The following is a 25,438-nucleotide window of genomic DNA, read 5'->3' on the forward strand; positions in this document are numbered from 1 at the left end:
TATGAAAAACCCACAGCCAACATCCTGTTGAATGGGGAAAAATTGGAAGCATTTCCACTGAGATCTGGGACCAGACAGGGATGTCCACTCTCACCACTGCTATTCAATATAGTTCTGGAGGTTCTAGACAGAGCTATTAGGCAAGAAAAAGAAATTAAAGGGATACAAATTGGGAAGGAAGAACTCAAACTATCCCTCTTTGCAGATGACATGATTCTTTATTTAGGGGACCCAAAGAACTCTACTAAGAGACTATTGGAACTCATAGAAGATTTTGACAAAGTAGCAGGGTATAAAATCAATGCACAAAAATCAACAGCCTTTGTATACACAGACAATGCCATGGCTGAGGAAGAACTTCTAAGATCAATCCCATTCACAATAGCTACAAAAACAATCAAATACCTTGGAATAAACTTAACCAAGGACGTTCAAGATCTCTACGATGAAAATTACAAAACCTTAAAGGAAGAAATAGAAGAGGATACCAAAAAATGGAAAAATCTTCCATGCTCATGGATTGGAAGAATCAATATCATCAAAATGTCCATTCTCCCAAAAGCAATTTATAAATTCAATGCAATACCAATCAAGATACCGAAGACCTTCTTCTCAGATCTGGAAAAATTGGTGCTGAAATTTATATGGAGGCACAAGAGACCTCGAATAGCTAAAGCAATCTTGTACAACAAAAACAAAGCCGGAGGCATCACAATACCAGATTTCAGGACATACTACAGGGCAGTTGTAATCAAAACAGCATGGTACTGGTACAGAAACAGATGGATAGACCAATGGAACAGAATTGAAACACCAGAAATCAACCCAAACATCTACAGCCAACTTATATTTGATCAAGGATCTAAAACTAATTCCTGGAGCAAGGACAGTCTATTCAATAAATGGTGCTGGGAAAATTGGATTTCCACGTGCAGAATCATGAAGCAAGACCCCTACCTTACACCTTACACAAAAATCCACTCAACATGGATTATAGACCTAAATCTACGACCTGACACCATCAAGTTACTAGAGAACATTGGAGAAACCCTTCAAGATATTGGCACAGGCAAAGAGTTTCTGGAAAAGACCCGGGAGGCACAGGCAGTCAAAGCCAAAATTAACTATTGGGATTGCATCAAATTGAGAAGTTTCTGTACTGCAAAAGAAACAGGAGAGTGAAGAGACAACCGACAGAATGGGAAAAAATATTTGCAAACTATGCAACAGATAAAGGGTTAATAACCAGAATCTACAAAGAGATCAAGAAACTCCACAAAAACAAAACCAACAACCCACTTAAGAGATGGGCCAAGGACCTCAATAGACATTTTTCAAAAGAGGAAATCCAAATGGCCAACAGGCACATGAAAAAATGTTCAAGGTCACTAGCAATCAGGGAAATGCAAATCAAAACCACAATGAGGTTTCACCTCACCCCGGTTAGAATGGCTCACATTCAGAAATCTACCAACAACAGATGCTGGCGAGGATGTGGGGAAAAAGGGACACTAACCCACTGTTGGTGGGAATGCAAACTGGTCAAGCCACTATGGAAGTCAGTCTGGAGATTCCTCAGAAACCTGAAGATAAGCCTACCGTTCGACCCAGCCATCCCACTCCTTGGAATTTACCCAAAGGAAATTAAATTGGCAAACAAAAAAGCGGTCTGCACCCTAATGTTTATTGCAGCTCAATTCACAATAGCTAAGACCTGGAACCAACCTAAATGCCCATCAACGGTAGACTGGATAAAGAAATTATGGGATATGTACTCTTTAGAATACTATACCGCAGTAAGAAACAACGAAATCCAGTCATTTGCAACAAAATGGAGAAATCTGGAACACATCATGCTGAGTGAAATAAGCCAGTCCCAAAGGGACAAATACCATATGTTCTCCCTGATCGGTGACAACTGACTGAACACCAAAAAGGAAACCTCCTGAAGTGAAATGGACACTATGGGAAATGGTGACTTGATCAGCATAGCCCTGACTGTTAATGAACAACTTAATACATTATCCCTCTTAGTAGTTTTTTTGTCTGTTCTACTTAATATGACTGGTTTAATTCTGTAATTAATACACAGTTATTCTTAAGTGTTAAAAATTAACTGAAATGTGATCCCTGTTAAACATAAGAGTGGGAATAAGAGAGGGAAGAGATGTATAATTTGGGACATGCTCAAGCTGACTTGCCCCAAATGGTAGAGTTAAAAACATACCAGGGGATTCGAATTCAATCCCATCAGGGTGGCATGTACCATCTCACTATTCCAAGTGATCAATTTCAGTTCACAATTGATCATAATGAAAGGACTAAGAGTCAAAGGGAGCACATAAACAAGTCTAGTACCTGCTAACACTAACCGATGGAATAAATAAAGGGGAGAGTGATCCAACATGGGAAGTGAGATACTCAACAGACTCATAGAATGGCAGATGTCCTAAATAGCACTCTTGCCTCAGAATCAGCCCTAAAGGCATTCGGATCTGGCTGAAAAGCCCATGAGAGTATTTCAGGCATGGAAAGCCAAGACACTCTGGCAAAAGATCTCTGTGAGTGAGATCCCAGTGGAAAGAACAGGTCTTCAAAGAAGGAGGTACCTTTCTCTGAAGGGAGGAGAGAACCTCCACTTTGACTATGACCTTGTCTAAACAAGATAAGAATCGGAGAACTCAGAGGGCTTCCATAGCCTTGGAAACTCATGACTGGAGCATAGGGAGACTACTGATGCCATAGACAGGAGTGTCAATTGGTAAAGTCAACAACAGGAGTCACTGTGCACTTACTCCTCATGTAGGATCTCTGTCCTTAATGTGCTGTACATTGAGATTTAATGCTATAACGAGTACTCAAACAATATATTTCACTTTGTGTTTCTATGGGGGTGCAAACTGTTGAAATCTTTACTTAATGTATACTAAACTGATCCTCTGTAAAAAAAAAAAAAAAAATTATCAACTCCCAACTTGACTCTCACTGGGGTTAAACATGACAATAGGTCTGATCTGATTTCATCATCATTTAAAAAAAATCATCTATTATTTTTCACTTTATGTTTCTGTGTGGGAGCAAACTGTTGAAATCCTTACTTAATGTATACTAAGCTGATCTTCTGTATATTAAGATAATCGAAAATGAATCTTGATGTGAATGGAAGGGGAGAGGGAGTGGGAAAGGGGAGGGTAGTGGGTGGGAGGGACGGTATGTGGGGGAAGCCATTGTAATCCATAAATCGTACTTTGGAAATTTATATTCATTAAATAAAAGTTAAAAAAAAAGAACTAGCCACACTCAAAAAAAAAAAAAAAAAATAAAAAAAAATCCCATGACATTCACACACAGAGACACACATACACACCACAGTCTCTACCTCTACAACCAACGCCATCTGGACCTGGTCTTCCCTTTCCACTCCAGGGACTGTGATAAACTTTTCCCCAGCTGCCTTCCAGTGTCATCAGCTCCTTTGGTTGCCTTGGTTCTTCTTTGAGTCCCTCCCAACACTTGCCTGTACAGCACTGATTCCCACAGAGGCCCTGTGTCAGGACCTCTCTCTTATCCCTTTATTCCCCCGCAGCTCATCTGGTAAGCAACTTGTCTGCCCAGTTTCCGCAGTCCTCCTCTGGATGTTTTTCCATGCTATACTCTGCACTTGGAATTATCCCTCTCGTTTCCATATGGCTAAGGTTCATCCTATTTTCAGACAGCTCCTCCAAGTCCACTCTTTAAGCAGGCATGTGACGTACAGAAAACATCTTGTGATCAGTGGTCAGGTGGCCTCAGTCCTACTTCTGGAAAAAATGCATTTTCCAATCTAGGTCAGTGCCTTAGCCTCTCTTCACCTCATTTTTCTTATGCATAGAATGGAGATCTATTTATTCACCCATTTATACATTCAACAAAAAAACTAAATTGGTTTCAGACACTGCTGGGCATTGTGGCTACAAAGAACAATAGAAAATGGATTTTGTCCACAAGGAGCTTTCAATGAAGTGAGAGAACAGACAGGAGTGCTAATTAACATGCCGACAATTGCTCCACTGTAGGAGGGAAGGATTTCGGAAGAGAAGCTGGGAGACCTAGCTGGGCATTCCAAGCTTTTGTTGTGTTTTCTTATCCATAAAGTGGGATAGTAATAGTTGTCCCTACATCCTCACAGGATTGTTCTTAAAATCCGAAGAAAGGAATGAAAACCTTTGAGAGAACCTGGAACGTAGGCAACCTGTTGTTTCTTGATCTGTGGAAGAGTGTGAGTGACCCTGAAGACTGTCTTCTGTAATTGGGGAATCCCTGCAGCACTCTTTCTGTGTATTTTCACTTCTAATAAATGTGATGGGGGGTGGGGCAGCCTAGGGACTCTCAAACTGGCTGTGCACCAGAACTGCTTGAATAGGCTGAGAGCGGAGGGCGAACTGTGCAACTCTCTGTATGCGTCCCATTTGGAATAGCCCCACATGAAAATAAAACCGTGTTAGAAGAGTCAAAAACCCATTCACTTAAATGAGGATTATTTGATCCTCATAACCACTTCACTCTATAGAGAAAATGATAATATCTCATGTCACAGATGAAGTATAAATTCAGAGTTTGGGGTTTCTTCAATGACCCAGCAATTAAAAAATAACAGCTGTGGTGAGTATTTGGTACAGTGTTTAGATTACACTTGGGTTGCTAATGCACACCCCGGGGGCTGCAGGCGATGGCCCCCATTTCTCCTGTGGGAGACCCAGGCTGACTTCTGACTCCTGGCTTCAGGCAGGCTCAATCCTGGCTGGAGTGGACATTCAGGGAGTGACCCAAAACACACGTGCTTGCTCATATGCTCTGTTTTTCAAATAAATTAAGTTTTTTTAGGCTTTTATTTTTATTTTTACTTGACAGGTAGAGTTACAGACAGTGAGACAGACAGAAAGGTCTTCCTTCTATTGGTTCACCCCCCAAATAGCCACTATGTCCGGTGCTGCACCAATCAGAAGCCAGGAGCCGGGAGCTTCCTGCTGGTCTCCCATGCAGGTGCAGGGCCCAAGCACTTGGGCCATCCTCCACTGCCTTCCCGGGCCACAGCAGAGAGCTGGACAGGAAGAGGGGCAACTGGGACTAGAACTGGTGCCCATACGGGATGCCAGTGCTGCAGGCATAGAATTAATCTAGTGTGCCATGACACTGGCCCCAAATAAATTTTAATTAAAAAATTAAGCACAAAAGGCAAGGCTTCTCATCTGTCCAGTTTTCAGCACGTTACAGAGAAGGCCTGATCACGCATCATACCCAAGCTTGCAGTCCCATCATTGGTCCCGTTACATAACGCATTTGTGTCAGGTAGAATATTTCTCAGGCTTTCTCTTAGGTTCTGATTGAAGAAAAAGCTGTATTCCTTTTGTTTCCAGAAGTATGGCAGTTTGCATGCTGTGAAAAACTACCGGTTGACTGAAAATTGTGAAAAATAAACATGCCACTTTTCCGTATGCTGAGCTTTCTGAAGAGCAGAAATCCCGAGCGGTCAGCCTGTACCAAAGCCAGTTTTCACCTTGATAGTTTCTGCCAAATTCTATATTGAATAATTTTAGCCAATAAATATGAAAACTGCAATAAAATGGCCAAATTCCTTTAAAACATGTTAAACAACTTTTAAAAAGAAACAGAAAACTTGAATAATACTAAACCATTAAAAAAATTTTATCAAGAGTTAGAAACTGGCCACACCAAAAAAATACAATAAGGTCACTGAACTTTATAGGAGAATCCTATTGTCACTCACTGTGTAGTTCCCATCATCTACCTTGTTTGTAAGATTGTTTCTGACATAATATATCTACATACAGTTTTAAAAACCCACCTTTCCCTCCAGCTTCCAGGCCCAAATATAAGGAGCCTGGGAAACACCACTTTGTCTTAACAAGTGAAAAAAAACAAATGAAAAAATCAGCTGTTTTAACCATCAGAAAAGTGATGTCACAAGGCAAACCAATGTCTCCAAAGCTGGAGGAACAGACCAGCAAATGCAGCAATCAGGAGGTGCTACGGCAGAAGCCCTCAAACAGAAACCTCCAGGGTAGGTGATCCAGGAAGGTAATTGAAGACTTGCTGGGAGGTCAGAGCAGACCAATCAGAGAGTTTAAAACTCTAGGAAACCCAGTCGTAGGGAACACCTACATTTTTGTGGGTTTTATGTGAAAAGCTGGACCAGGTTCTCACAGCGAATATTGATGAAAAATCCCCACCCATTTCTGAAAGGGAGAGAAGAATCACTTTAAATATACCAAAGCACTCCATCTTTCCTAACAAGGACTACCCTTAAGAGAAGTGATTTCCCAGAGCCTAACCAACCTGGAGGAAGGTAGCACCCAACTCTAGCCTGCTGCAGCTTTATCCAGGTGACAGGAAAAATCTGCAACCTATTATGGAGGGCAAAGGAAATACCCAATATCAGCCCATTTGAGACAACCTGCCCCACCCAAGGGGCTGGTGGTGGGACTGACCTTCAGAGTTCAGAGGCACAGGCTCACTAAAATACTGGGACCTAATCCCGGACTGTAGAATGCTTCCTGCACTTCCTCACCTGTCACCACATTACCGAAGACCTATTCACCATTGTTTCCCTCCAATGGCCGCCATGGCTGGCGCGTTGCGGCCAGCACACCGCGCTGATCCGATGGCAGGAGCCAGGTACTTCTCCTGATCTCCCATGGGGTACAGGGCCCAAGTACTCGGGCCATCCTCTACTGCCCTCCCAGGCCACAGCAGAGAGCTGGCCTGGAAGAGGGGCAACCAGGACAGAATCCGGCGCCCCGACCGGGACTAGAACCCGGTGTGCCAGTGCCGCAAGGTGGAGGATTAGCCTAGTGAGCCGCGGCGCCGGCCCACCATTGTTCTTTATAACTAGTACATAATATCAAAATCAAAAAAAGCATATAGAAGTCCAGAAAACACAGAGCAAGCATCAGAACCAGATGCAGATATGGCACAGATGTTAGGATTATTAGGACAAAAATTGAGAATTGATATAGTTACACCCTAAAGGTTTGTATTAGATTCCTGTTACTGTATTGAAATGCTGGAGGCAGGCAACTTTATAAGAAAAAGAGGTTTATTTTGACATGGAGGCTCACAATAGATCAGGTGGATCTGCCAGGTGGCAGTAGAATTCTCACCAGCAGGGTCTTTAGGTGGCACAGAGCATCGCATGGCATGTATGTCTGCCTATGTCAGTGAGGCCTGTTAAATCCACCAGGTTTCAATCATGGGGCCCCCACCCTAGCAACCTAATCAAATCTAATCACTTCTCAAAGTCCCCGCCCCCAGTAGATACCATGGTTTAAATTTGCATTTTCTTAGTTCTATTAAAATAAAGAATTGGGGGGACAAACACTCAAACCAGAACAAGGGTCTAATGTTTAAGTAGCATATAAGAACTGATGAGCAATGCAAACAGAGGACATGTTGATGTTAATAAAAAGCAAACATAAGTGGATAGATTAATTACAAAGCAGACTTTAGAGCAAGGGAAGTTACTGGGGATAAACAGTCCCAATTCTCCAAGAAGAAATAGCAATCTTTAACATGTGACCTAACAACATCAAAATATGCAAGGCAAACACTGGTAGAACTTCAAGGAGGAAAGTAGATGAATCTACTACTATAGTTGATACTTTAACACCCATTAACTAGAAATGGAAAGAAATAGAAGGCAGAAAAATCAGTAAGGACTAGTTGAGCTCAACAGCATCAAACAGATATAATTGATATCCATCAAGTACTTTAGTCATTCACATCCAAACACATTCTTTTCAAGCTCACATGGAATATTCACCTATCTTGGGCCATAAAATGCACCTTAACAAACTTAAAGTAGACATTCCACAAATTGGAAATCAATAACAAAAAGATACCTAGAAAAATCTAATACTTGGGCATTCCACAACATATGTCCTAAATAAAACGTAGGACAAAAAATTCCAAGAGAAATTTTAAAATATTTTAAGTGAAAATGTATACACAACTAATAAAAGTTTGTAGTATGAAACAGAAATGGCACATAGAAGGAAATCAGAATATTCCATGAATATATATTAGAAAAGGAAAAATCTAAAGTGAATCATCTCAGTCTCCTTTAACAACTAGGAAAAAAGAGCAAATTCAATGCAAAGTTAGAAGAGACAAAAACTTGAACACAAATTGAAATCAATAAAGAAAGATTGAAAATAGTAACTGCTTTCAAAAGACAAGTAGAATTGATAGATTTCTAATCAGGCTAAGAAAAAAAAACTCAAATTACTAATATCAGAGTTGGAAGAGGGACATCAATACACGTTCTATAGACATTAAAAGCATAATAAAGTAATGTTATGGACAATTCTATGCCCACAAAATTTGATAACCTAGATGAAAGAGACCAATTCCAGGAAAGACACAATGAACCAAAATTCACAGATGAGAAAACAGATCATTTGAATGACATGTTAAAGATTTTATTTATTTTATTTGAGAGTTAGAGTTACAGACAGTGAGAGGGAGAGACAGAGAGAGAGGTCTTCCTTCCATTGGTTCACTCCCTAAATGGCTGCAATGGCTGTAGCTGCACTGAACCGAAGCCCGGAGCCAGGTACCTTCTCCTGGTCTCCCACATGGATGCAGGGTCCCAAGGACTTGGGCCACCTTGTACTGCTTTCCCAGGCCATAGCAGAGAGCTGGATTGGAAGAGGACCAGCCAGTACTCCAACCAGCACCCATATGGGATGCTGGCACTTCAGGCCCGGGCTTTAACCTGCAGCACCACAGTGCCAGCCCCCCAACAATGTATTTTTAAAAATTATCCACCATGACTATGTGAGATTGATCCCAGAAATGGAAAGCTGGTTCAACACTTAAAATCAATGAATGTTATCCATCACATAATCAGGTCAGGAAGAACAACATTATGGTCAAATCAATAGATGCAGGAAAAACATTTGGCAAAATCCTACACTCATTCATGATAGAGAATGATGAGAACTATCTCAAGCCGATTTTTGTTTTTTAAAGATTTATTTGAAAATCAGAAAGACAAAGAGAGACAGAGACAGACACAGAGTCTTCCATCTGCTGGTTCACTCCCCAAATGTCCACAACAGCCAGGCTGAACCAGGAGCTTCAGCAGGGTCTCCCACATACTTGCAGGGGCCCAAGCACTTGGGCTGTCTTCCACTGCTATTCCAGGCATATCAGAAGGGAGCTGGATCTGATGTGGAGCACGTGGGACTCAAACTGGCACCCATATGGAATGCCAGCACTGCAGATAGTGGCTTAACACACTGTACCACAGTGCCGGCCCCCTCAACTTGATTTTAAACATCTAAAAAACTTACAATTAAGATCACACTTAATGGTTAGAAATTTTCCTGCTACAATCAGGAACAAGGCAAAGATGTTCTTTTCTGTCATTCCTTTTCAATATCATACTGGAAGTTCTAGACAAGAAAGAAAATAAAATGTATTCATTGGTAAGGAAAAAGTCTTTTTGCAGATGGCATTTGTGTATGTAGAAAAACTGAAATAAACAGCAAAAAGTTATTAGAACTTTTATTAATCCATCCTGCAACTTGCCCTGAGGTTAATAATAAAAAGAAGTAGATACTTTTTCTATACATCAGCAATGAACAAGTGGAAGTTGAACCTGAAAACAATACAATTCACGTTAACACTCTACAAAATGAAATAATTATAAATCAAACAAAATATGTACAAGATCTTTATCAGGAAAGTACTACAATATTTAGCTGAAAGAAATCAAAGAACTTGGGGCTGGCACTGTGATATAGCTGGTTAAGCTGCTCCCTGAAACACTGGCATCCCATATAGCCGCCGGTTCGAGTCCCGGCTGTTCCAATTCTGATCCAACTCCCTGATAATGCGCCTGGAAAATCAGTGCAGGACAGCCCAAGTGCTTGGGCTCCTGCAGCTACGTGGGAGACCCCAGAGAACCTCCTAGCTCCTGGCCTAGGCCTGGCCCAGCCCTTACAGCCATTTGGGGAGTGAACCAGCAGATAAAAGACCTCTGTCTCGACCTGTCTCTCTCTGTAATACTGCTTTTCAGATAAATGAAATATTTTTTTAAAGAAAAGAACTAAATAAAATGGACAAAATTTCATGTTCATGGACAGGAATTCAACATTCAACATTTCATTTTCTACAACTTTCTTTTATAGTTTCAACCCAATCCAAATAAAAAATCCCAGCAAGTTTGTGGGGGATATTGACAAATGGATTCTAATGTTTATATGGAGAGAGAAACAAAGAACAGCAAACTCAGTATTGAAGCAGGATACCAGAGTCAGAAGTCTGAAACTACCCAACTTCAAGACTTACAGTAAAGCTCTGGGAACTAAGACAGTGTGGTGTTAGTAAAAGAATAAAGAAACAGATCAAACAGAATAGACATTTTATAAATAGACCATATAAATATAGTTAAGGGGTGTTTGACAAAAGGTAATATAATGGGTCAAAAATAGTTCTTACAGCAAATAGTGCTGCAACAACAGTACCTCCCTACCAAAAAAAAAATTAAATTTAAATAAATCTTTAAAAAACTTATTTATTTGAAAAGCAGAGATAGAGGGAGAGAAGCGGGGAGATAGAGGAGAGAGAGATCTATTTTCCATCTACTGGTTCACTCCCCATATGGCTGCAATGGCTGGGGCTGGGGCAGGGCCAGGAGCCAGGAGGTTCATCCATGTCTCCCACATGGGTATAGGAGCCCAAGCACTTGGACCATCTTCCACTGCTTTCCCAGGCATATTAGCAGGGAGCTGAATTGGAAGTAGGCAGCTGGGACCCAAACCAGTGCCCATATGGGATGCTGGTACCACAGGTAGAGGCTTAACCTACTCCACAGTGCTGTACCCCTCCAACCCCTCAAACAATTTAAATACAGATCTTAGCTCTTAATGAAAATTAACTAAGGGAAGGAATCCAAGCTGACAGAATACTGAGAAACTACACTGACTTCACCAACAATAGGCTAGGAGAAGAAACATAAACTAAGGAATGGGCAAGTTTCAGATTTCAGTGGAGAAGTGACAGAACAGAACAGATTTCATGGGACAGAGGAAAGCATTCTGCTGTCTGTGTAGTGCAGCCAGTAGCTGGCCCGAAGTCCTCACCTTCCCTAGTCTAGGTAGGAAGAAACTGCTCGGCCGGCGCCGCGGCTCAATAAGCTAATCCTCCGCCTAGCGGCGCCGGCACACCGGGTTCTAGTCCCGGTCGGGGCGCTGGATTCCGGCCCGGTTGCCCCTCTTCCAGGCCAGCTCTCTGCTGTGGCCAGGGAGTGCAGTGGAGGATGGCCCAAGTACTTGGGCCCTGCACCCCATGGGAGACCAGGATAAGTACCTGGCTCCTGCCATCGGATCAGCGTGGTGTGCCAGCCGCGGTGGCCATTGGAGGGTGAACCAACGACAAAGGAAGACCTTTCTCTCTGTCTCTCTCTCTCACTATCCACTCTGCCTGTCAAAAAAAAAAAAAAAAAAAAAAAAAAAAAAAAGAGAGAGAGAGAAAGAAAAAGAAACTGCTCATGCTCATGCCTCACCGCTGGTAGCTGTAGCTGGTAGCTGTAGCTGAAGGAGAGATCTGCAGTCACCTTGGGGAGCTGACCAGGGTCTGAACTTCCCAAGAGGGAAGCCACACTGCCTCCTGTCCCTCCCCCGTCCCCGCAGAGCGCTGCAGTGGGCTGTGACAAGTCCCATAACCGATCTTTGTTCTGCTGACAGATGCAGCTGGAGCCAGAGTCAGGGCAAGTTGCAGAATGGAGGAGAGACCCCTGTACCCGGTACCTGTGGGAACTTGGGGCGTAAGCTCCAGAGCTGTGCTCACTCTGCATGATCCGGTGGGGTTCAGCTTCTTGGAGCTAGCACCAGCAGTAAGCATATAAAAGCTGGTCCTGACCTGAGAAAGTTCCTTCTATGCCTCCTCGCTTACACTGCTAGGAGCCCCAGGCATGAAATCCCAGCAATGCTTTGTGAGAACTGGGGGGTAGTATCATCTGTGCCTTGAAGAACCAACTGTTTATGGTGGTATCATGATCTTTGCAGTAATTTGCACTCACTTATAACATCTGGCATGCTCTATCTGTATCATTCTGCTTCAGACAGGTAGCTAACACTATACCCAGCACCCGGCTGCCACCCTGAGAGATCTGGATAATGACCCACAGTACCTACAATACCAGAACTATAATAATCAGTCCTAATGTCCTCAAACCCAGTGCAACCTATCTGGTGGACCTAGGGGAGACACTCCCTTCATTCCACCTTTCAGGACCCTTATTGGCCCAGGCAAAATCCCCTGTATACTTTGTAGTCACTCTGTAGGACTGGATCAGTGTTCGGTTCAGATCCCCCAGTTCTGGGAATAGGGTTATTGGTGTTGTAAGCCTCAGCACCTGTTGCAGTCTCCTAGCAGGACCTGAGGAAGATCTCATCTGCATCGCACAGTTCTAGAGCCAGTTATTGGTTCCCCAAGCACCAGAATCACTCAGGCTTACTAGTGGGACAAGACAGCTTTGTCTCCCTCAACCCAAGTACAAGGTCCTGGCCATCACAATCCCCAGAGTAACTGACACAAAACTCTGTGGCCTGAAGATAAATACCCTAAGAAGGCCACATTCAGCTCAAAGTCATACTTCTACCCACTATGAAATGCAGCAGACCAAACCACCATCACATATAGATATAGCTGACACTGATTAAAACAAATCAAGCAGAGTCTACTCATCTGGGCTTACTTAGAACCACAGCCAAAGCAAAACATCAGGTGTTACCCTGCAATTCATCTAAACCATAAACTTGTCCAATAAAACCACTCTATGAAGAAGATGGGACTATTGTACCACATGCTCAGATATCAACATAGAGACACAAGATTCATGAAGCAAGTTGCTGGACATGTCCAAAAGAACATGGTAGTGCTTCAGAATTAGATCCTGATCCAAAGGAAATCTATGAAATGCCAGAAAAATGACTGAGAATAATAATTGTAAGGTAACTGATGCAAGAGAATACAAAACAGCTTAAAGAAATGAGGAAATTAATGAGTGACATGAATAGTAACTTCGCTAAGGAGATGAAATCATAAGAACCACCAAGTAGAAATTTTGAAGATGAGGTCTTCAATCAGTGAAATAAAAAACATGACTGAAAGTTTTAGCAGCAGCAAAGACCAAGTGGAGGAAAGAATTTCTGGCCTAAAGGGCAAGCTGTCTGAAATAACCCAATCAGACAAAAATAAAGAACTAAAAAGAATGAAGAAAGTCTACATGAAATATGGGCTACCACTAAATGTTTAAATGTTCATATTATAGGAATTCCAGAGGGAGAAGAGAATGAAAAAAGGCATTGAGGACCTGCCAAATGAAATAGTAGTTCAAAGTTTCCCAGGTCTTGAAAGAGGCATGGACATCCAAGCTACAGAAGCTCAAAGGACCCCAAGTAGGCACAACCAAAAGAGATCTCAAAAGCAGGTTGTAGTCAAGTTATCAAAAGTTAATGACAAGGAGAGAATCCTAAAGACAGAAAAATAAAAGTGTCAAGTTACATATAAAAGAAAATTAGACTAACATGGACCTCTTAGCAAAAAAACTCTACAGGCCAGAAGAGAGTGGGGTGACGAAGTCAAGGTCTTAAAAAGAACAAACTTCCGTGGCCGGTGTGGTGGCTCACTTAGGCTAATCCTCCGCCTTGCAGCGCCAGCACACCGGGTTCTAGTCCCAGTCGGGGAGCCAGATTCTGTCCCGGTTGCCCCTCTTGCAGGCCAGCTTTCTGCTGTAGCCAGGGAGTGCAGTGGAGGATGGCCCAAGTGCTTGGGCCCTGCACCCCATGGGAGACCAGGATAAGTACCTGGCTCCTGCCATCAGATCAGCGTGGTACACCAGCCGCAGCGCGCCGGCCACGGCGGCCATTGGAGGGTGAACCAACGGCAAAGGAAGACCTTTCTCTCTCTCTCACTGTCCACTCTGCCTGTCAAAAAACAAAAACAAACAAACAAACAAACAAACTTCCAGACAACAATATTGTATCTAGTGAAGCAATCCTTGAGAACTGGAGGAGAAATAAAGTATTTCCGAGAAAAGCAAGAAGCGAGAGGCTCCATCACCTCCAGAGCTGCCTTGTAAGAAATTCTGAAGGGTCTGCTGCACTAGAAGTCAACATCAGGAAAACACATGGTGCCACCAAATTCACCAACAGAGCAGGTAGGATCAATAACCAATCAGCAAAATGGCAGGTCTTAGTTTGCATCTAACAATACTACCTTGGATATAAATGGATTAAATTCCCTAGCCAAAAGCTTTAGGTTGGGTGAGTGGATAAGAAACCAAGTCAGGAAACCAAGTCAGGGCTGGCTCTGTGGTGTAGCAGATAAAGCTGCCATCTGCAGTGCCAGCATCAAATATGGGCGATGGTTCAAGTCCCGGCTGCTGTACTTCTGATCTAGCTCTCTGCTATGGCTTGGGAAAGCAGTGGAGGATGGCCCAAGTCCTTGGGCCCTTGCACCCATGTGGGAGACCTGGAAGGAGCTCCTGACTCCTGGCTTCACATTGGTGCAGCTCTGATCATTGCAGCCAACTGGGGAGTAAACCAATGGACGGTTCTCTCTGTGCAACTCTGACTTTCAGATAGGTAAATAAATCTTTAAAAGAAAAAAAAATAAAGAAACTAAGTCCCCACTACATGCTGCCTACAAGAAACTCACTACACAAATAAAGATACACATAGACTGAAAGTGAATAGCTGGAAAAAGATACCAGGCAAATGGAGACCAAAAATGAGCAGGAGTAGCCATGCTAAGATAATAATTTAAATAAAAACTGTAAAAAAGAGACAAAGAAGGATGTTATATCAGCAAGCAGATATAATCATAAATATACATGCACCCAAGACCACATATATATTTTATACACACACGCACATGTGCACATACACAGTTAGACCAAAAGAAATATGGTCTCCAATAATGAGGGACTTCAACATCAATGGATAGATTATCCAGTCATAAAAAATAAAATCAAAGTTGCCCCATACTATTGAACAAATGGACATAACAGATGTTTACCAAACATTTCACCTAATAGCTACAGAATACACATTCATCCCATCCACACATGGAACATTTTTTAGGATAGAACAAATATTAGGACACAAATCAAGTCTCAGTAAATTTAAGAAGATTGGAATCATACCATGTATCTTCTTAGACTAAAGGAATAAAACTAGAAATCACCAACAAGAACTATAGAACGTTTATACACACATGGGAAATTGAGCAACATACTGACCAACCAATAGGTCACTGAAGAAATAAAAAAAATCAAATCTTTTTGTAAATAAATGAAAATGAAATTACATCATGCCAAACCTGCAGGATACAGCAAAAGCAGTATTAAGAGGGAAGTTTATAGCATTAAGTGCTTACATTACAAACAGAGAAATGTCTCAAATAAATCATCTAATAATGCATCTCAAAGACTTAGAAAAACAAGCACAAATCAAACCCAAAATGGGCAGGAGGCAAGAAATAAAGATCAGAGCAGAAATAAATGAAATTGAAACTTTGAAAAAAATCCAAACAATAAAATAAAAAGAGGATTTTCTGAGAAGAAAACAAGCCAATCATTTAGCCAGACCAGCAAAGCAAAGAAAGAAAAAGGAGATAGAGAAAACTCAAAATTATAGATGAAAAAGGAGACATTACAACTGCCACCACTGAAATACAAAAGATAAGAAACTGCCATGAAAAACTGTGCCAAAAAACTGGAAATCTTGAAGAAATGGATACATTCCTGAATTCATATAACCTACTAGGATTAAGTCAAGAAGATTTAGAAAGTGTAAATTGACCCATAACAAGTGATGAGATTAAGCAGTAATTAAAAGTCTCCCATCAAGGAAAAGTCCAGGACTTGAAGGCTTTACTACTACATTCTACAGAACATTTAAAGAGGCACTAACTCCAATACTTTTCAAAGTATCCCAAAATATATATCAGATTAGAACTCTGCCAAATTCTAATTAGGCCAGCATCACCCTGATACCAAAAAAGGAACAAAGGCCCAACACAGGAAAATGCAGACCTGTAACTTTGATGAACAGATGTAAAATTCTCTATAAAATACTAGGAAACAATCCAAAGCCACATCCAAAAGATCATACATCACAAGCAAGTGGGATTTATCCTAGAGATACAAGCATAGTTCAATGTTTACAAATCAATAAAGTCATAAATCACGTCAGCAGAGTGAAGAACAAAAACCATATGGTCATCTCGATAGATGCAGAGAAAGCATTTGATAAGATTCAACATGATAAAAATCCTCCATAAATTAGGTATATAAGGAACATACCTCAAAATTTAAAGGCCATATATGACAAAAAATGGCCAGTGTCATACTGAATTCATAGAAGCTGAGAGCATTTCCCTCAGATCTGGAACAAGACAAGGATGTCCACTTTCACCACTTTTGTTAAATATAGTACTGGATATATTAGCAAGAGCAATTAAGGAAAAGAAATAAACAGCATCAAAATTAGAAGTAAAATATATCCATGTTTGCAGATGACAAGATGTGTTCTACATGGAAAATCCTAAACACTCCATTAAGAAGCGAACTGATAGGTCCTAAAGGTAAGCTAATTTCATAAAGTTATAGGTTACAATATCAATATAAAAAACCCCAGCTTTTTATATGCAAATGAACTCACCAAAAGGGAAATCAAGAAAGAACTCCAACTCATGACACACACATACACACACACAAACACTCAAATATTTAGGAATAAATTTAACCAAAGAAGTGAAACCTTTCTACAGCTAAATTTATAAAGCATAGATGAAAGCAATCAGCAAGGATACAAAGTTAAAAGCTATTCCTTGCTCATGGATTAGAATAATTAATATCATTAAGATGTCTATATTCCCTAAAGCAGTCTAGAGATTTGTTGTAATCCCTACCAAAACGTCAATGACACTCTCTAAAAATTAGAAAATATAATCCTAAAGTTTATTCAGAATCTCAGAACACCTAAAATCCTGAGGGAAAAAAAAATTCAAGCTGGAGACATTACAATATCTGACTTCAAAGCATACTACAATGATAAAGTAATTAGAACTGCAAGGTACTGTCATAAGAACTGACACACAGATATATGGAAAAGAATAGAGATCTATGGAAAAGAATAGAGAGCCCAGAAATTAATCTACATACATACAGCCAACTGATTTTTTCCAAAAGTTCACAGACCATGCATTGGAGAAAGCATAATATCTTAAATAAATGGTGCTGATAAAACTGGATATCTATATCCAGTTTTATATACATATATATGTGTATACACACACACACACACACGAAAGAAATTAGATTCCTACCTCTCACCATATTTAAAAATCAACTCAAGGTAGATTAAGGCCCGAAATTTAAGATCTTAAAATGTAAGGGTAAAGCTTTAAGACACTGGTGTAGGTTCTAACTCTTGGATAAGACCTCCAAAGCATAGGCTATAAAAGTAAAACTAGCACCTGGGACTATATCCAACTCAGAAGCTTCTGCAAGCAAAGGAAATAATAAAGAGATATCCAACAGAATTGGAACATTTGCAAGCTATCTATCCAACAAAGGATTAATATCCAGAATAGCTCAGCTACTCAAAAAAAAAAAAAAAAAAAAAAACAAAACAAAAAAAAAAAAACAAAAAAAAAAAAACAAACCAAACCAAACCAAAAACCAGATAATCTAGTTAAGAAGCAGGAAAAGAACCTCACTAGACAGTTCTCCAAATAAATACAAGTGGCCACATACATAGGGAAAAATGCTCACCATCTAGCCATCAGGGAAGTGGCTGTGCATCTGTGGAGGCAAGAATTGTATGGAAATTCTCTGTACCTTTCACACAACTTTGTTGTGAATTTAAAACTTCTCTAGAAATAGAGTCCATGTAGAAAAGTCTTTAAAAAATTGATCTGAGAATGCTGTAATTTTTGCTTTCAACTCTGAAACATATGTGGGAGAACAAGCAGTAGAGTAGTTTATTCTACTTACCCAGATGTTTCCCATTTCTATTGCTCTTCCTGCATTCCTGCTGCCTCAAGGTTCTTTTGGGTATTGTCTCAGGGATGCTCTTTAAAGATTTTTTCAGAGCAGACTCATTGACAAATTCATCTTTCTTCAGAGAATGTATTTATTTCATCTTCATTCCTGAAGAATATTCTGAATATAGAATTCTTGGCTGAAAATTCAAATTATTGTCCCATTATATGTAATATATTATTTTTCTTTCCTTTCAAGATGCTTTCGTTTTCTGTGGTTTGATTATGGTATATCTGGACATTCACGTTTTTGGCTTAATATTATTTGGAATTCACAGAACTTTTTATCTGTAGTTTAGATTTGTTGCCAAATTTGGCAAGTTTTCAGTTGCTATTTCTTCAAGTGTTTTTTTTAACTATATCCTTTCTCCTCCTCTTCTGGGGCTCTCTTATCATGTATAGTGATTCTTTTGTTATTATGTGATTCCCACAAATCCTTTTTTCTCATTTCTTATTACTTTCATTGAATTCTCAATCTTGCTGCCTCTTTCATCTCCATGCTGCAAGTAAGCTCACCCAGTGAATTAAAATATTATATTTTTCAGTTTTAAATTTCTCATTTGGTTCTTCTTTTATATATTCTATTTCTTTGTTGATACTTCTTATTTAAATCTTTCAAATTTTTTATTTTCTACTTTTCAATTTCTTTCATCCATGTGCTCAATTGTTTCTTGGAACATTTTGTAATGATTGCTTTAAGTCTTTCTCAGATAAATCCAGTATCTGTGCCCATCTTCACCTTAGGATCTACTAATATTTTTTTAGTTAAGATGATTCTGGTCTTTCATATGCTGAGTCAGTTTTGATTATATCTTAGACATTTGAATGTTATCTTATGAATGTTACTCATTAAAACCCACTATTATATACATTCTTATAGAATAGAAAGAACATTCTTCAACTAATCTACCCTGACAAAACCATGGAAAGACAGTATGTCAAAAAATATAAAGGAGTCTTAATCATAATTTTAGATGTAAAACATTGATATGAAATAATAATATAGTAGTATATTAAAATGTAATATGTATGTTCAAATTTTTTTTCTCAAAGAATTCATTTGGCCTACAAATGAAAATACAAAATTTTCATTTGTACAAAATTGTGTGAAAATAGAAAATTGTTCAATCTATAGTCTTCAGATTAAAGAATTAAAATTTTATAATAAAATTTGGGAAAACTACTTTATACAAACTAGCCATTTATTGAAAATTTAAAATCATTAAATGATACTTAAGTTAAATACTTAAAGGAGATTTGTTAATGTGCTAAAACACATCTATAAAAATATTATACTTAAACATAGCTCTCATGTCAGTCAAATAGTATTGGTTTATAAACAGACACTTATTCCAGTGGAATGGAGTAGAGAACCCAGAAATAAATCCACATAATTATGGCAAACTAATTATTTACCAAAGCACCCAGGATATACATTGGAGAAAGGGCAATTTTCATAAAAGGTGCTGGGAAAACTGGACTTGTACATGCAGATAAATTAGAACCCTATCTTTTACTGTGTACAAAAGTCAACTCAAAAGCAGACCTAATATTTAAATGTAAGACCCAAAACCATGAGAGTATTGGAGGAAAACAGTGGAAGTGCTTCAAGAATCTGGTCTGGGCAAAGATTTTTTAGATATGAGTCCAAAACTACAGGCAAGCAGATGTTGACAAAATTACGTTAAACTTACAACTTCCACATAGCACAGGAAACAGAAGCAACCTATGTAAGTGGAGAAAATATTTGTAAACTTTTTGATAAGAGTTTAAAACAGAATATATGAGGATTCAAAAACTCAACAGCAAAAACTTTAAAAACTCAATTTTTAAATTTGTAAATTATCTAAATCATTTGTCAAAAGAATATAGAAATAGGCAGTTTTTCATATATGTGCAGTCTAACATCACTAGTCATCAGGTTAAAGCTCTTTAAAACCACAATGATATGTCCTACTCCTGTGAGAATGGCTACTATCAAAAAGACCAAAAGTTACAAATGCTAGCGGGTGAGAATGTAAATTAATACAGCCATTATGGCGAACAGTATGGAGTTTCCTCAAAAAACTAGAAGTAACACTACTACATGATCTAGTAATCTCACTACTAACTATATACCCAAAGGAAGGGAAACTAGTATTTGACAGGTATATGAACTCACATGTTGATTGAAATACTCCTCAAAATAGCCAAGTTTTGTAATCAACCTATGTTCCCATTGACAAATGAGTAAGTCAAATATGGTCTATATGCATAATGAAATATCATTCAGCCATAAAAAATGAGATCTTGCCATCTTTAGCAATGTAGATGAGTCTGGAGAACATTATGAAGTTCAGTCAGCCAGGTACAGAAGACAAATACCACATGTTCTCACATGTGAAAGCCAAGATAGTTGATTTCAGAAGTTCCAAGATGGCAGAATAGCGACACAGTGGTCTGCTCTGGGATAGGTGATATTAAGAAAAGCGTGAAGAAAGTACACTCTCAGGGGAAAGTTGCAGGGAAAATTGTAGGAGGTCCAGTGAGAGCAGTGGAAATGGCCTGGACCTGTGTGAAAGGTACGGGCACACAGCAACAGGCATGGACACAACGTGGACCTGGAAGCTCAGATTTGGAGAAAACAGTCACTCTGGCAAGCAAGGTGAGGTCAGAGAGCACAGCTCATACACTGTTGATACAGCTGGAGGGAGAGCCTAGTGGACTACACTGTCCTTGAGTCCAGCCCAGAACCCTCAAAAGAGTGGGCAATTGCTCATCCGTTGGGGTTGGGGGAAGCAGTGCTTTTCTCTCCCTCTCTCTCTCACCACCGTTCCCTACTCCCTACCAGCTCCGTGTGGCCAGCTCCAGGAGAGCTGGTACCATTTTGGACATAGGCAGGTGGCAGCTTATGTCTTAAGTGGGAGACAGTCTCTATCCTGTCGGCATAGGCAATCATGGCAGGTTGAGTGCAATTGGCAGGGACCATCTCCATCTTGTCAGCAGGGGAAACAGCATCAGATGTGCTGTGCCCACCTGGTGGACGACAGGGACAGGGAGCCATCCTGAGAAAGGGAAGTGCCTCCTGCAGGGACACTTGTTCATGCCCGGCACAGCTGTGAAACAAACAGGGCCATGTCTGGCTGCCAAAGGGTATTGTGGATACGTGTGATCCAGGGATTTTGCTGAAGGGAAAAATCTGTGTCCCCCACTGACAGTCTGGCTGGGAGGATTGGGCTCATCCGCCTGGGCAGAACACACATGGGCAGTGGCTCTGGGAACCCCTCAGTCTCTGTGGATGGGACAGGCTAGCAGGGAGGAATGGATCCACTTGCACTCTTTGACCTTGAGAGTTCTGTGGCCGAGACTGTGGGAGCTCTGCGTGAGAGGGTGCAGGGCGTAGCTGGGTCTCTGGGCAGTCACCGAGTTTGGGTCCACACATACAGAGCTCCTTGGCTGCCTGAGGCACTCATTGCAGCAGGAACCATGCGTATGGTGAGAACTGCACAGATCATTTGTGTGGTTCATACAGCAGCAGGGACGAGTGTTGAATACGCTGGGGACTAACACTGGGGCACTGCTCAGCTTGGAGGAGAGGAAGTGAGGGTGATCACAACAACAGGGGTGACCATTCCCCACCCACTTCTGTTAACAAGAAGATATACCACATCCAAGCTGGGGGTCACCGTGGATACTCATTCCACCCTTGAGTACTGACCAGAGCTCCCTGGCCACACTCACCATACACCTCTTGGTATTCACTGCAGTTGCAGACATTCCACTAAGCCACAGAGGAATAGCTCAAAGATAAAAGCCATCAGAAGAAAAAAAAATATAACACAAATGCCTAAAAATAAATGCAGAAATTCAAGAAACAAGAGTAAGGATGACACCATGACTTTTACAAAGGAACACAAAAATATTTTCAATATTAGAACAGGATTATGAAGAGAATAGTGGAATGCTAGAAATGGAATTCAAAAAATCATAGGCTTATCCAATAGCAGTCAGAAGCAAATCCACGAACTAAAGAATACCATATATAATATGAAAACTTTTCCCATGCAATTGAGATTTTAAAGAGAAACCAAAGTGAAATATTAGAAATTAAAAGTTCAACAGATCAAATAAAAGTGTGGTGAAAAGTCTTAACAACAGACTTGGGGAGGCAGAAGAAAGAATATCTGAGCTAGAAGATAAATCTTCGGAAATCTTCTAGTCAGACAAAAAAAAATTTTTTTAAAAGAAGAAATTAGAAAACTTAAAAACAATGTTGGAGATTTATGGGGTACTATCAAATGACCCAATGTATGGGTCCTTAGGAGTTCCTGAAGTTGTTGAAAGAGATTGGATTAGAAGGCATATTTAGTGAAATTACAGAAAACTTCCTTAATGGAGAAAGAAAGAGATGACCAGGTACAGAAAGCAAAAACTCCTAACAGACATGACCAGAAGAGATCTTCACCATAATACATTGTAATCAAACTTCCCAGAGTAAAACATAAAAGGATTCTAAAATGTGCCTGAGAGAAACACCAAATTACTTTCAGAGGATCTCCAATTAGAATCACAGATGACTTCTCATCAGAAACCCTACAGACTAGGAGAGAATGGTGAGATATATTCCAAGACTTAAGAGAAAACAATTGTCAACTCAAAATACTGTACCTTGTAAAGTTCTCATTTATGAACGTAGGCTAAATAAAGACCTTCCATAACAAATAGAAATTCGAAGAATTTGTCACCACTTGTCTAGCCTTATAAAAGATGCTTAAGGGAGGGAGGCGCCTTTCTCTGAAGAGAGGAAGGAACCTCCACTGTGATATGGCCTTGACCAAACAAGTTCAGAGTTGGTGAACTCAAGGGGCTTCCATAGCCTAGACAGCTCATGGCAAGAGTCTCGGGTGATTGCTGACATCATAAATAAGAGTGTCAATTGTTAAATCAACAACGGGAGTCACTGGGCACATGCTCCCCACGTAGGATCTCTGTCCTTAATGTGTTTTACTATGAGAGTTAAACATAACACTACTAGTCGAACAATGCCCTATACCTTGTGCGGTTGTGTGAGTGCAGCCTGTTGAAATCTGTGCTTAGTATATACTAAGTTGATCTTTTGTGTATAAAGATAATTGAAAATGAAACTCAATGAAGGGTGGGATGGGAGAGGGACTGGGAGAGGGGAGGGCTGTGGGAGGGAGGGAGGTTGGGGGGAAGCCACAACAATGCAAAAGTTGCACTTCGTAAATTCACATTTATTAAAAAAAAACACATTGTGTTATAGCATACATAATAATTCTAAGCATCAAGGGAAGAATGAACTATTGTTAAGTGAACACAAATGATTATCAAATTTATGTTTAACAGTTTTACTGAGATAACTTAATAAGAAGTACATCTTCAAAGGCTTTTAGTATATTCACAGAATTGTCTGCTACTATCATCATGATATTTTAGAATCTGTTTATCATCCCCCAAACAATTTTTGAATGAAAGAACCCAGACCAATAAATGGGTATAAGGTTAATGATTCCATATATAAACATTTCTACAAACTATTTTAGAAGGTCAAATTCATTCTGTTATTTTAGTTTTTGGAGATATTTCTATTAGAACACACTCCTATGTATTTACAATTACATTTACAATTGCATTTGTGCTGTAGCTGCAAAATTTAGTATATGGTCAGAAAAGCCTAAAATATTTACCATCTGGTCTCCAGGTCTGTATTGACAGAAATCAGATCACTGGTTACCTAGATGTGGAGGTGGGGAATGGAAAATGAGGAGGGAATACTATAGAGACATTTCCAAGGATGATGAATATGTTTATCATCTTGATTGTAGTGATGGTTTCATGGATATATGTATAGCTCTTCATATATATATATATATGTATAATATGTACATTATATATTAACCACTCCAATTGTCCTGATTCTTTAAAGACTTTTTGCATATTCATAGAATATAAAAAAGTTTCATCTCAGTTGTCAAAAATAAAAAAAGATGCTTAAGGATGTGTTACACACAGAAGCACAGAAAGAAATCCATAATTATGAGAGAATGTGGAAGCAAAGATTCCCCAAGTAAAACCAAAGAAATCCATAGTAAACAATAGGAATATTTATGGGAAAATGGCATGGCCATGTTGTTACTTATCAATAGTTACCTTGAATGTAAATGGCCCCAACTCTCCAGTTAAAAGATATAGACTGGCTGAATGGATTAAACAGCAAGACCCATCTACTTGGTACCTACAAAAAACATACCTTATCAACAAAAATACATGCAGACTGAAAGTGAAAGAATGGAAAAAGATAGTCCATGCTAAGAGAAAGCAAAAAAGGGCCAGTGTAACCATCCCAATATCAGACAAAATAGATTTTAACACAAAATCTGTTAAAAGAGAGAAGGGTACTACGTAACGATTAAGGGATCAATTCAATGGGAAGAAGGGACTATAATAACTGTATAGGCATCCAATTACATGGCGCTTGGCTACTTAAATGTTGTGGGGCTGACACTGTGGTGTAGTGGATAAAGCCACCACCTGCAGTGCCAGCATCCTATGTATACCCTGGTTCAAGTCCTGGCTGTTCCAATTCCAATCCAGCTCTCTGCTCTGGCCTGGGAAAGCAGTGGAAGATGATCCAAGTGCTTGGACCCCTGCACCAGAGTGGGAGACCTGGAACAGGCTCCTGGCTTCAGATTGCCACAGCTCTGGCCATTGCAGCCATTCAGGTAGTGAACCAGGAGATGGAAGAGCTCTCTCTCCACCTCTGACCCTCTGTACTTCTGCCTTTCAAATAAATTTTAAAAAATGTTATCTAAAGGGAGACCTAGACTCCAATACAATAGTAATGGGGTATTTCAAACCCTACTTTCATCAAGGGATAGATCAACCAGACAGAAACTCAAAGAAACAGAGCTAATCAAAACTATCAACCAAATGGACCTAACTGATATCTGCAGAACTTTCAACAACTCAAGAACTCTACATCATATGCGAGCACAGAGACTGAACAACCTGCTCCTGAAGGAACAATGGTCATGGAAGAAATCAAAAGAAATTAAAAAAAATTTCTGGAAATGACTTAAGATAATACATCATATCAAACTTATGAGATACAGCAAAAGCAGTGCTAAGAGGGAAGTTTATAGCAATTGGTGCTTACATCAAGATATTGGAAAGGCACCAAATAAATAAGCTATCAATGCATCTCAATGAACTAGAAGAACAATAACAAACCAAACCCAAAATTAGTAGAAATTATAGCTTTTAAATACAGACAATGCAATAGCTGAGAAACAACTTCTAAGATCAATCCCATTCATAATCG

Source organism: Oryctolagus cuniculus, chromosome 16, assembly GCF_051225735.1.
Source record: "Oryctolagus cuniculus isolate XC-2025 breed Fujian yellow rabbit chromosome 16, ASM5122573v1, whole genome shotgun sequence".
NCBI lineage: Eukaryota > Metazoa > Chordata > Mammalia > Lagomorpha > Leporidae > Oryctolagus > Oryctolagus cuniculus.